This window comes from Schistocerca gregaria, chromosome 5 (genome assembly GCF_023897955.1).
Source record: "Schistocerca gregaria isolate iqSchGreg1 chromosome 5, iqSchGreg1.2, whole genome shotgun sequence".
Lineage (NCBI taxonomy): Eukaryota > Metazoa > Arthropoda > Insecta > Orthoptera > Acrididae > Schistocerca > Schistocerca gregaria.
This window is the reverse complement of record NC_064924.1, coordinates 560,233,207-560,244,372: the sequence shown is the minus strand read 5'-3', so window position 1 is coordinate 560,244,372 and position 11,166 is coordinate 560,233,207. Positions and strand designations below refer to the sequence as shown.

The following is an 11,166-nucleotide window of genomic DNA, read 5'->3' as shown; positions in this document are numbered from 1 at the left end:
TGATAGGGGTCCCAGACGCTCGAGTAGTACTCAAGAAGAGGTCGTATTAGTGTTTTATAAGCGGTCTCCTTTACAGATGAACCACATCTTCACAATATTCTACCAATGAAGTGGAGACGACTATCCGCCTTCCCTACAACTGCCATTATATGCTTGTCCCACTTCATATCGCTCTGCAATGTTACGCCCAAATATTTAATCCACGTGACTGTGTCAAGCGCTACACTACTAATGGAGTATTTAAATATTACGGGATTCGTTTTCCTATTCATCTGCATTAATTTACATTTATCTATATTTAGAGTTAGCTGTCATTCTTTACACCAATCACAAATCCTGTCCAAGTCATCTTGAATCCTCCTACAGTCACTCAACGACGACACCTTCCCGTACACCACAGCATCATCAGCAAACAGATGCACATTGCTATTCACCCTATCCAAAAGATCATTTATGTAGATAGAAAACAACAGCGGACCTACCACACTTCCCTGGGGCACTCCAGATGATACCCTCACCTCCGATGAACAGTTACCATCGAGGACAACGTTCTATTATTAAAGAAGTCCTCGAGCCACTCATATATGTGGGAACCAATCCCATATGCTCGTACCTTAGGACTCTGCAGTGGGGCACCGGGTCAAACGCTTTCCGGAAGTCAAGGAATATGGCATCCGTCTGATACCCTTCATCCATGCTTCGCAAGATATCATGTGAAAAAAGGGCTTTTGTTGATAGCTGGGTTTCCATAGATATTCTGCATTCATCTGTGAGTATCTGCGATCCTCTGGTTTGCCAAAATAAACTCTGTTACAAACACCATTTTGAAGGCTACGTTCGGCGCCGCCACATGTCAAAACTTCATGAAACTACAGGGGCTGAAGCGGGAATACGTCACGATGTCCCACAACAAATTACATACTTTTTCGAACAAATTTGGCCGAAAAAAAAGTGCTGATTTCCTTATTGAACGCCCCTCGTACGAAAGCAGATACGGAGGACGGCAGCATTAGACCCGAGCCCTACCGCAGAGCATCCCCGGTCGATGCAGCTGGCAGGGTGCCGGGGTGCGGGATCAGGCACCTAGTCCCGCCCCGGCCCGCGACTGACGCCGTCAGCTGAGCGCAGCCGCCCGCCCACGCAACCCGCCGTGACGTCACGGGCCGCTCTTTACGGCCCGCTTAGTTGCGGCTCCAGCCTTTGATCAGCGCCGCTCTGACGAGGCCCGCCGCCCAGACCCGCGGCGCTATTTTCGGACTCTCTTGTGTCTGGAGGGTTCCACACGTAACTGAGGGCGCGGCCGCTGCAACTTCTACGGCTTTTAGGGGCAGTGTTACACGGGAGAGCCAGGAGGTGCTGCCGGCAGAGGACCTGCAAGTCTCCCTACACTACCGTCCTTCCTCTTTCCTTCCTGTGAAAAAAAATCATTGATTAGTTAAAGCAGCAAACCTCCACCCCGGATTTTTTAAAGAATCGGACTCCCATTCATGAAACACTTACAAATGTGTCGTTACTTTGCAGATGGGTTAATGTGTTAAATATTTGACGCTAAATATGTAAGCGAGAAAAAGTTTAGAAAAGTACTGATATTATGCTTAAAGTTTGTATAAAACTGCAAGTTATTCTCACTAACAAACACTGCATGAGTGTGGTGTTGATTATATGCGCCCCGTTTTTCAAGCATATCAATCTCTAGATTTTCGAGTTACTTTTTCAAGCATCTCAGTGTTTATGACGTTATGTCTCCTGAATTACAAGTCGTATAATTTTGCTGGTACATTCATAGATATATGTGGATGTTGCCTGCATAATGTGTTGTGAATAGAGTTAGAGTCTCTCTCTACCTCTCTCTCTCTCTCTCTCTCTCTCTCTCTCTCTCTCTCTCTCTCTATTCGTTTAGTCCGTTCAGTCTCTCCCTGACCCCATGAACCAAAACACGCCGATTTCTTCTGTCGTCCACTTTCTCCCATATGCTTTCCAGATTGCAATATACTGCTTCTGTGATGCCGTCGATCCGTCTCATTCTCTGACGTCCTTTTCTTCTAGTGCCTTCGATCTTTAGCCAGCATTGGCGTTCTTTTTCCCGTGAAACACGTGTAGTTATGAAGTGTCCAAAGCTGGTCACCTTTTTTTTCTAGTGTCAGACCTTCCATGGAGTATTCTGGTTTTATGTGCTCTAATATTGACCTACTCGTTCTCCTTGTAGTCCATGGGACTCTAAGAGGTTTCCTCTAACACCACAATACAAAGGACTCCATTCTTCGCCGTTTCGCCTTTCTAGTAGTCCATCCAAACATCACGACTGGAAAGGCGATAGCCCTTACACTACGGATCTTTGTTGCTAAAGTTATATCTCTACTCCTTAAAACCTTGTCAAGATTTCGCATTCCCTTCCTACCAAGCAGCAAGCCTATCCTGATTTCGTGGCTGCAGTCACCATCATCAGAAATCTGGGAACAGAGATAACTGAACGTAGGCACTACCTCCATTGTTTCTCCTCTTATATGCCATGAAATGGTAGGTACATTGCCACAGTTTTCGTTTTCTTAACATTCAGCCTAAGACTAACTTTTTCACTTTGTTCTTTCACCTTCACCAAAAAAAGTGCTTAACTCTTCATCACTTTCTGAAAAACAATATAGTATCATCTGCGTATCTAAGGTTGTTTACATTTATCCCAGGAAGTTTCATTCCTGTTTCTTCTTCATCTAAGCCGGTATTCCTCTCACAACATGCTGTGCATACTGACTGAATGAGTAAGGTGATAGGATGCACCCTTGCCGTACCCCTTTCTGAATCTTGATCCATTTAGTTGTTCCATACTTAGTTCTCACTGTGGCTTCTTAGCCAGAGTATAAACTCCGGCCGGCCGATGTGGCCGAGCGGTTCTAGGCGCTTCAGTCTGGAACCGGGCAACCGCTACGGTCGCAGGTTCGAATCCTGTCTCGGGCATGGATGTGTGATATGGCCCTAGGTTAGTTAGGTTTAAATAGTTCTAAGTTCTAGGGGACTGATGACCTCAGATGTTAGGTTCCACAGTCCTCAGAGCCATTTGACCATCTGAACTTAGTGAGAATACTATTTGCGTACGGTAAGTTATGCTGCCTCAAGACATACAGGGTGGACCAGAACTACACTGAAAACTTTCAGTTATTGTTCAGAGACGCCTTTTGACTATGTTGGTAGAAAGGACCAACGGTTTCCGATGGCTGGTAATGGAGTTATCCCATTTCGTTTGGTTTATTGCCCCGGTTAGCTTTGTACCTTCATTTCACTGAAAATAGTGCACAATATGACCGGCTTCAATACCAGACGTGACACCAATGGAATTCTTCTTCCGTTAAGCACCTCGTGGAACGATGGTTAGCACGGATAACTCTCGATCTCGGGATCCTGGATTTGATTTCCGGACTGGTCGGGGATTTTCTCCACTGCTCTCTCTCTCTCTCTCCCTCCCTCCCTCTCTCTCTCTCTCTCTCTCCCTCTCTCTCTCTCTCTCTCTCTCTCTCTCTCTCTATGTCTCTCTCTCTCTCTCTGTGTGTGTGTGTGTGTTTGTTGGCCTCGTCGTCATTTCATCATCATCGACCCACAAGTCGACGAAGTAGCGCAGATAAAAAGACATGCACCACACAACCTAACTTCCGAGAAAGGGATTCCCGGCCACAAATGCCACTGGCATATTTTCCATTCTATGACCGATGGTACTTTCCTGTTGTACAACCGATGTGCGAAGTTTTCAGTAAATTATACACGTCTACGTCGACAGAAAAGTTTTAGATGATAAGAATCCATAGTAGTCCTATAGCATGAAGCAAACGTGCAGTGAGCGTTAAACTCAGGTAGGGAAAGAAATTCTTTGACAAAGCCCCATTCTGTCATTCTTAGTACACTGGCTGCGACCAGTCTCAAGAGGAACAGGTGCCCGTACCCCCACCACATTGTCTCCGTCACCTCCGCCCTACAAACAGGTGTTACAACCGAGTCGTGATATTTGCACAAGAAATTACTCGCCAGTCGTATGCAGGAGCGCAAGCCAGGAGCGATAAGGTGTCGGCGGGGCGCGGAAATTAAAATGTCACGCGCGCAGCACACGCCTCACATAATTCGATCGTAAAGTTGTCAGCGCAGCAGAGATGCCTTGCCGATGACCTCATAGTCATTCAGGTGCGCCCATTTCCTTAACTTTGCCCACAAATCTGACGTATCTCGCCGCCAGCTGGTTTACGTCCCAAGGTGTCTATTTGCATGCGCGAGTGATGGGGCCCCGGTTATTAGCTCGTGACATTACGGAACAGGCGTGTCTGGCGGGCGGCCGACCGGCCGACGCGCTCCGCCGCTGCCAACGCTCGTGTCCTCGGCGCACGGCGAGCCGCGGAGCAGAGGTCACTGGCGCCGGCAAAGTGGCTGCTCGCTTCAGGAAGTGGGCACAGCTGCTGACGCCAGGTTCGGGCCGAGAGGAATTAGAGGCAAAAATAGATAGGACCATGACATTACTGTCACAGTGGTGCCACAGAGCTAAACAAAAAGTCGCACAAACAAATCCACCTACCTACTCCTAAAAGGCCAATAGGTCAGAAACCCTACAGTTAGGATGGATGGCACACCAGTTATGCGTCGTCGAGAAGCAAGATACTTGGGAGTAATGCTAGACGAAAAATGGAGCTTTGCCCGGCACATCGAAGTAACAGCACATAGAATTACAATGAAATGAATACCCTCAACTGCTTACAGGCGGTGACATACGTCAACGGGGACAGATGAAAATGTGTGCCCCGACCGGGACTCGAACCCGGGATCTCCTGCTTACATGGCAGACGCTCTATCCATCTGAGCCACCGCACCGAGGACACAGAGCATAGCGCGACTGCAGGGATTGATCTCTGGGCCGGCCGCGGTGGTCTCGCGGTTCTAGGCGCGCAGTCCGGAAGCGTCCGACTGCTACGGTCACAGGTTCGAATCCTGCCTCGGGCATGGATGTGTGTGATGTCCTTAGGTTAGTTAGGTTTAAGTATTTTTAAGTTCTAGGGGACTAATGACCACAGCAGTTGAGTCCCATAGTGCTCAGAGCCATTTATCTCTGGCACGCCTCCTGCGAAACCCACATTCTCAACGTATCGTCCCGCACTACATTCGTAGTTCCCCCGCCCATTATACTCATTACTCGCGGCGCGTTGCCGATTCCCGTAAGAGTTCTGGCACTGTTTGTGCATTCGCACAGAAGAAGATGGTCAAGTGGCCGGTGAGCCTTAACTATATATATACTAAGATGGTATCTGTTCTTTCGGGAGGCGTGCCAGAGATAAATCCCTCCAGTCGCACTATCCTCTGCGTCCTCGGTGGCTCAGATGGATAGTGCGTCTGCCATGTAAGCAGGAGATCCCGGGTTCGAGTCCCGGTCGGGGCACACATTTTCATCTGTCCCCGTTGACATATGTCAACGCCTGTAAGCAGTTGAGGATGTTAATTTCATTCTAACGAGCTGCATGGTCACCAATGGTATATACCGATAGTATATAAACAACACATAGGTCGCTAGAAGTATTAAACAACCTTATCACCGTAGGCCATAGGCAATTTCATCTCCCACCGAACCTCATCAGACTCTATCATAACACAATCCTTGTCTCCATCGTAGGCCACACGCTCAATCGAGGCATATCGTGCATCACCAGGGGGCAGTGCCCCCTTGATGTAAAAATAAGGGAGCAGGCCGCATGGTATTGGGTAAAAAAGGGGCAAATTGAAAAAAGTAGGGATATTATGGGGGACAGAGTGCGCGACAAAATATCAATTAAAAGAAGGGGAATGGAACTCTGGCAAGAAATCTGGGGTGGGGATGAGACAGGAAGAAGAACATACCAACACTTACCAAACGTTCACGAAAGATTGAGAATGAAGCATTTTCAGCCAAGCGAGGGACTGCTGCACTTCCGGCCCGTACCCGGCATATCTTTGCCGTTTCGGGAAAAGAGTGACACCATCGTGTGACTGTGGTGCTGAAACGGGCACACCGGATCACGTGGTCTATGAGTGTCCCCGTTTCGACGACGTAGCCGCTGACTTAAGAAATTCATTGCAAAACACAGACACCTTTCCCCTTATTAGGGACCCAATCACCTTCACTATCATTGATGAACTGGCCAGCGAGGTATCCGCCAAGGTCCTAAGAGAATACCGCAGGGAGATTGGGTAGTTAGAGAGCCAACATGTGACACCACGCACCATCCCGTTCCGCCGGGGTGCGTACTGGCCGACCGCCGTGGCGATCGGGATTCGACGCATCCAGGACTAGGGGGAGGGTGCGACCACACCGATTAGAGACTAAAAGCACACTAATTATGACACAGTAAATAGAACTACCTGTAGGAAATAGTTAGTAGGATACTTTTTTAAGACCTGCAGCGATTTGCGTTAAGGCCAGCCCAGTGCCAGGGGCACGCCCGCTGGGATTAGCTCAGTGGGCATGGCAATGAAATAGTAGGTTTATATCTTTTTTCTGGCACACCTGTACAGCTGCAGGATGTAATTGTTAGTAAAGTAGGTTTGAGTAGATAGCATGGTAGACTAACAGCAGATCATTTGGATACACATAGAACTAACTGCCTGTAGCTGATACTAATAATAGAAAATAGAGTTTTGGTAAATGCTGCTGAAATATAATATTGTATGTAATTTCTGACCCACTAATGGTTTTAGGTGGTGAGTTATGTTGTATAATATTGGTATTGATGAATAAAGAAAAAAAACTGGGACGGTAACGGTATTACTTTATAGTCACCACTGTTAGGCCCTCTTCAGGGTACCAACGAGGCACCTTCAGTAAGTAATAAAACATATTTTTTTCGGTTAGCAAGTGGGTTTATTCAGGGCTCCCGTACACCATATTATTCCCCACTCTTTTGGCAACAAAACACCATTTTTCAACATAATCTCCGTTCAATGTGACGGTCTTGCAGTACCTTACAGGGAGGGGTTCTAACCCCGTTCTGCTGGTCCACCTGTGAGTCAGTGTCTCGCTGCATCACTAACCTCCCCATCATCCATGTACTGCTTCCCGCGGAGTGCATGAAAGTCGAGAGACAGGGGCCGTAGGGTGGGCCGGATTTTGTGAAGCATTGCGTATTTTGGACAGGTCAGGAAAACTGCTGGTGAATCCTGTTGATGCCTTGGGCAAAAATGGTTCAAATGGCTCTGAGCACTGTGGGGCTTAACTTCTGAGGTCATCAGTCCCCTATAACTTAGAACTACTTAAACCTAACTAACCTAAGGACATCACACACATCCATGCCCGAGGCAGGATTCGAACCTGCGACAGTAGCGGTCGCGCGGTTCCAAACTGTAGCGCCTAAAACCGCTCGGCCACACCGGCGCACTGCCTTGGGCAGATGGAGGGGATATTTTGAAGAGTTGCTCAATGTGGGTGAAAATACGATCAGTAATGTTTCAGATTTCGTTGTAAAATGGGACAGGAATGATGATGGAAATAGGATCACATTTGAGGAAGTGGAGAAAATGGTTTTTAGATTGCAGTGCAAAAAAGCGGTGGGGGTGGATGAAATTAAGTCGGAACGCATCAAATACAGTGGAATGCCAGGTCTTAAATGGCTACACAGGATAACTGAAATGGCGTGGGAGTCGGGACAGGTTCCATCAGACTGGACGAAAGCAGTATTCACACCAATCTTTAAACATGGAAACAGAAAATATTGTAAAAACTACAGAGGTATCTCTTTAATCAGCGTTGTGGGTAAAATCTTCTCAGGTAGTGTTGAAAGGAAAGAGGGAGTATTATTTGAGGACAAACTGAATGAAAATCAGTGTGGGTGTAAGCCTCTTAGAGGTTGTCAGGACCAGATCTTTAGCTTACAGCAAATAATGGAGAAGTTTTACGAGTGGAACAGGGAATTGTATCTATATTTTATAGATTTAGAAAAGGCATATGACCGGGTTCGTACGAGGAAGTTATTGTCTGTTCTTCGAAATTATGGAATAGGAGGCAAACTTTTGCAAGCAATTTAAGGTCTTTACATAGATAGTCTGGCAGCAATTAGAGTTGACGGCAAATTGAGTTCATAGTTCAGAGTAGTTTCAGGGGTAAGACAAGGCTGCGACTTGTCTCCACTGTTGTTCATATTATTTATGGATCATATTTTGAAAATTATTGACTGGCTGGGTGAGATTAAGATATGTGAACACAAAATAAGCAGTCTTCCAAATGCGGATGACTTAGTTGTGATGGCAGATTCGATTTAAAGTTTGCAAAGTAATATTTCAGAGCTAGATCAGAATGGTATGAAGATTAGAATCTCGAAAAATGTTCAAATGTGTGTGAAATATTATGGGACTTAACTACTAAGGTCATCAGTCCCTAAGCTTACACACTATTTAACCTAAATTATCCTAAGGACAGACACACACCCATGCCCGAGGGAGGACTCGAAACTCCGCCGTTACCAGCCGCACAGTCCATGACTGCAGCGCCCTAGACCGCTCGGCTAATCCCGAACGGTATTTGCATCTCCAAAACGAAAGTAATGCCAGTGGGAAAGCGATATAAACGGACTGAGCGCCAAATAGGAGAAACTAAGCCAAACCAGGTGGACGGTTTCAAGTACTTAGGATGTACACTCCAGGAAACTGAAATAAGAACACCGTGAATTCATTGTCCCAGGAAGGGGAAACTTTATTGACACATTCCTGGGGTCAGATACATCACATGATCACACTGACAGAACCACAGGCACATAGACACAGGCAACAGAGCATGCACAATGTCGGCACTAGTACAGTGTATATCCACCTTTCGCAGCAATGCAGGCTGCTATTCTCCCATGGAGACGATCGTAGAGATGCTGGATGTAGTCCTGTGGAACGGCTTGCCATGCCATTTCCACCTGGGGCCTCAGTTGGACTAGCGTTCGTGCTGGACGTGCAGACCGCGTGAGACGACGCTTCATCTAGTCCCAAACATGCTCAATGGGGGACAGATCCGGAGATCTTGCTGGCCAGGGTAGTTGACTTACACCTTCTAGAGCACGTTGGGTGGCACGGGATACATGCGGACGTGTATTGTCCTGTTGGAACAGCAAGTTCCCTTGCCGGTCTAGGAATGGTAGAACGATGGGTTCGATGACGGTTTGGATGTAACGTGTACTATTCAGTGTCCCCTCGACGATCACCAGAGGTGTACGGCCAGTGTAGGAGATCGCTCCCCACACCATGATGCCAGGTGTTGGCTCTGTGTGCCTCGGTCGTATGCAGTCCTGATTGTGGCGCTCACCTGCACGGCGCCAAACACGCATACGACCATCATTGGCAGCAAGGCAGAAGCGAATTCCATCGCTGAAGACGACACGTCTCCATTCGTCCCTCCTTTCACGCCTGTCGCGACACCACTGGAGGCGGGCTGCACGATGTTGGGGCGTGAGCGGAAGACGGCCTAACGGTGTGCGGGACCGTAGCCCAGCTTCATGGAGACGGTTGCGAATGGTCCTAGCCGATACCCCAGGAGCAACAGTGTCCCTAATTTGCTGGGAAGTGGCGGTGCGGTCCCCTACGGCACTGCGTAGGATCCTACGGTCTTGGCGTGCATCCGTGCGTCGCTGCGGTCCGGTCCCAGGTCGACGGGCACGTGCACCTTCCGCCGACCACTGGCAACAACATCGATGTACTGTGGAGACCTCACGCCCCACGTGTTGAGCAATTCGGCGGTACGTCCACCCGGCCTCTCGCATGCCCACTATACGCCCTCGCTCAAAGTCCGTCAACTGCACATACGGTTCACGTCCACGCTGTCGCGGCATGCTACCAGTGTTAAAGACTGCGATGGAGCTCCGTATGCCACGGCAAACTGGCTGACACTGATGGCGGCGGTGCACAAATGCTGCGCAGCTAGCTCCATTCGACGGCCACCACCGCGGTTCCTGGTGTGTCCGCTGTGCCGTGCGTGTGATCATTGCTTGTACAGCCCTCTCGTAGTGTCCGGAGCAAGTATGGTGGGTCTGACACACCGGTGTCAATGTGTTCTTTTTTTCCATTTCCAGGAGTGTATATTCTCACAGGACGGCTACATAGTGAAAGAACTAGAGCGAGGTGTAGCAAAGCTTATGCAGTGAGCGCTCAGCTACGATCTACTCTCTTCTGCAAGAAGGAAGTCAGTACCAAGACTAAGTTATCTGTGCACCGTTCAACCTTTCGACCAACTTTTTTGTATGGGAGCGAAAGCTGGGTGGATTCAGGTTGCCTTATCAATAAGGTTGAGGTTACGGATATGAAAGTAGCTATGACGATTGCAGGTACTAGTAGATGGGAACAATGGCAGGAGGGTGTCCACAATGAGGAAATGAAAGAAAAACTGGGAATGAACTCTATAGATGTAGCAGTCAGGGCGAACAGGCTCAGATGGTGGGGGTCATGTTGCACGCATGGGAGAAACAAGGTTACCCAAGAGATTCATGGGTTCAGCAGTAGAGGGTAGAAGGAGTCGGGGTAGACCAAGGAGAAGGTACCTGGATTCGGTTAAGAATGATTTTGAAGTAATAGGCTTAACATCAGAAGAGGCACCAATGTTAGCACTGAATAGGGGATCATGGAGGAATTTTATAAGGGGGGCTATGCTCCAGACTGAACGCTGAAAGGCATAATCAGTCTTCAATGATGATGATGGTGATGATGCGTTGTCATGGAGAAGGAAAGTTCATTTGCATTTTTGTGGTGACAAACACGCTGAAACCTTTTCTTGAGTTTCCTGGGGGTAGCACAGTACACTTCACATCTGATCGTTGCAGCAGGAGAGAGGACTTGAAACAGAATAACCTATCTAGACTCTCATAGGGCCGTTGCCATGGCCTTATCGGTTTATCAACCTTTTACTCGGGGGAGAAGCGGTATGGCACCACTCCGTGAACTGCCATTTTGTTTCCGATTCGCGGTGATGAGCCCATTTTTTACCGTCTACGACCATGTTCGACTAAGACTGTTACGATCAGCCTCGTACTGCGCGAGCGATTCCTCACAGATAGTCGTTCATTGCTTGTTGTAGTCTGCTGTTAGGCGGCGAAAAACTCTGCGGGCACTACAAGCAGAGACGTCCAGGCGTGCAGCGAGGTGTTTTGCTGTGATCCATCGATCACATCGAGTGAGTGTGTCCTCACGTCCAACATTGAA

General features: G+C 48.1%; 1 non-coding gene across 1 annotated transcript; it reads right to left on the bottom strand.

Annotated features, from left to right (window-relative positions):
* Positions 1 to 4,768: 4,768 nt before the first annotated feature.
* Positions 4,769 to 4,848, bottom strand: Trnat-ugu (transfer RNA threonine (anticodon UGU)). The gene has a single exon. It is a non-coding gene; the product is annotated as a tRNA-Thr (tRNA).
* Between the last annotated feature and the right edge of the window lie 6,318 nt (positions 4,849 to 11,166).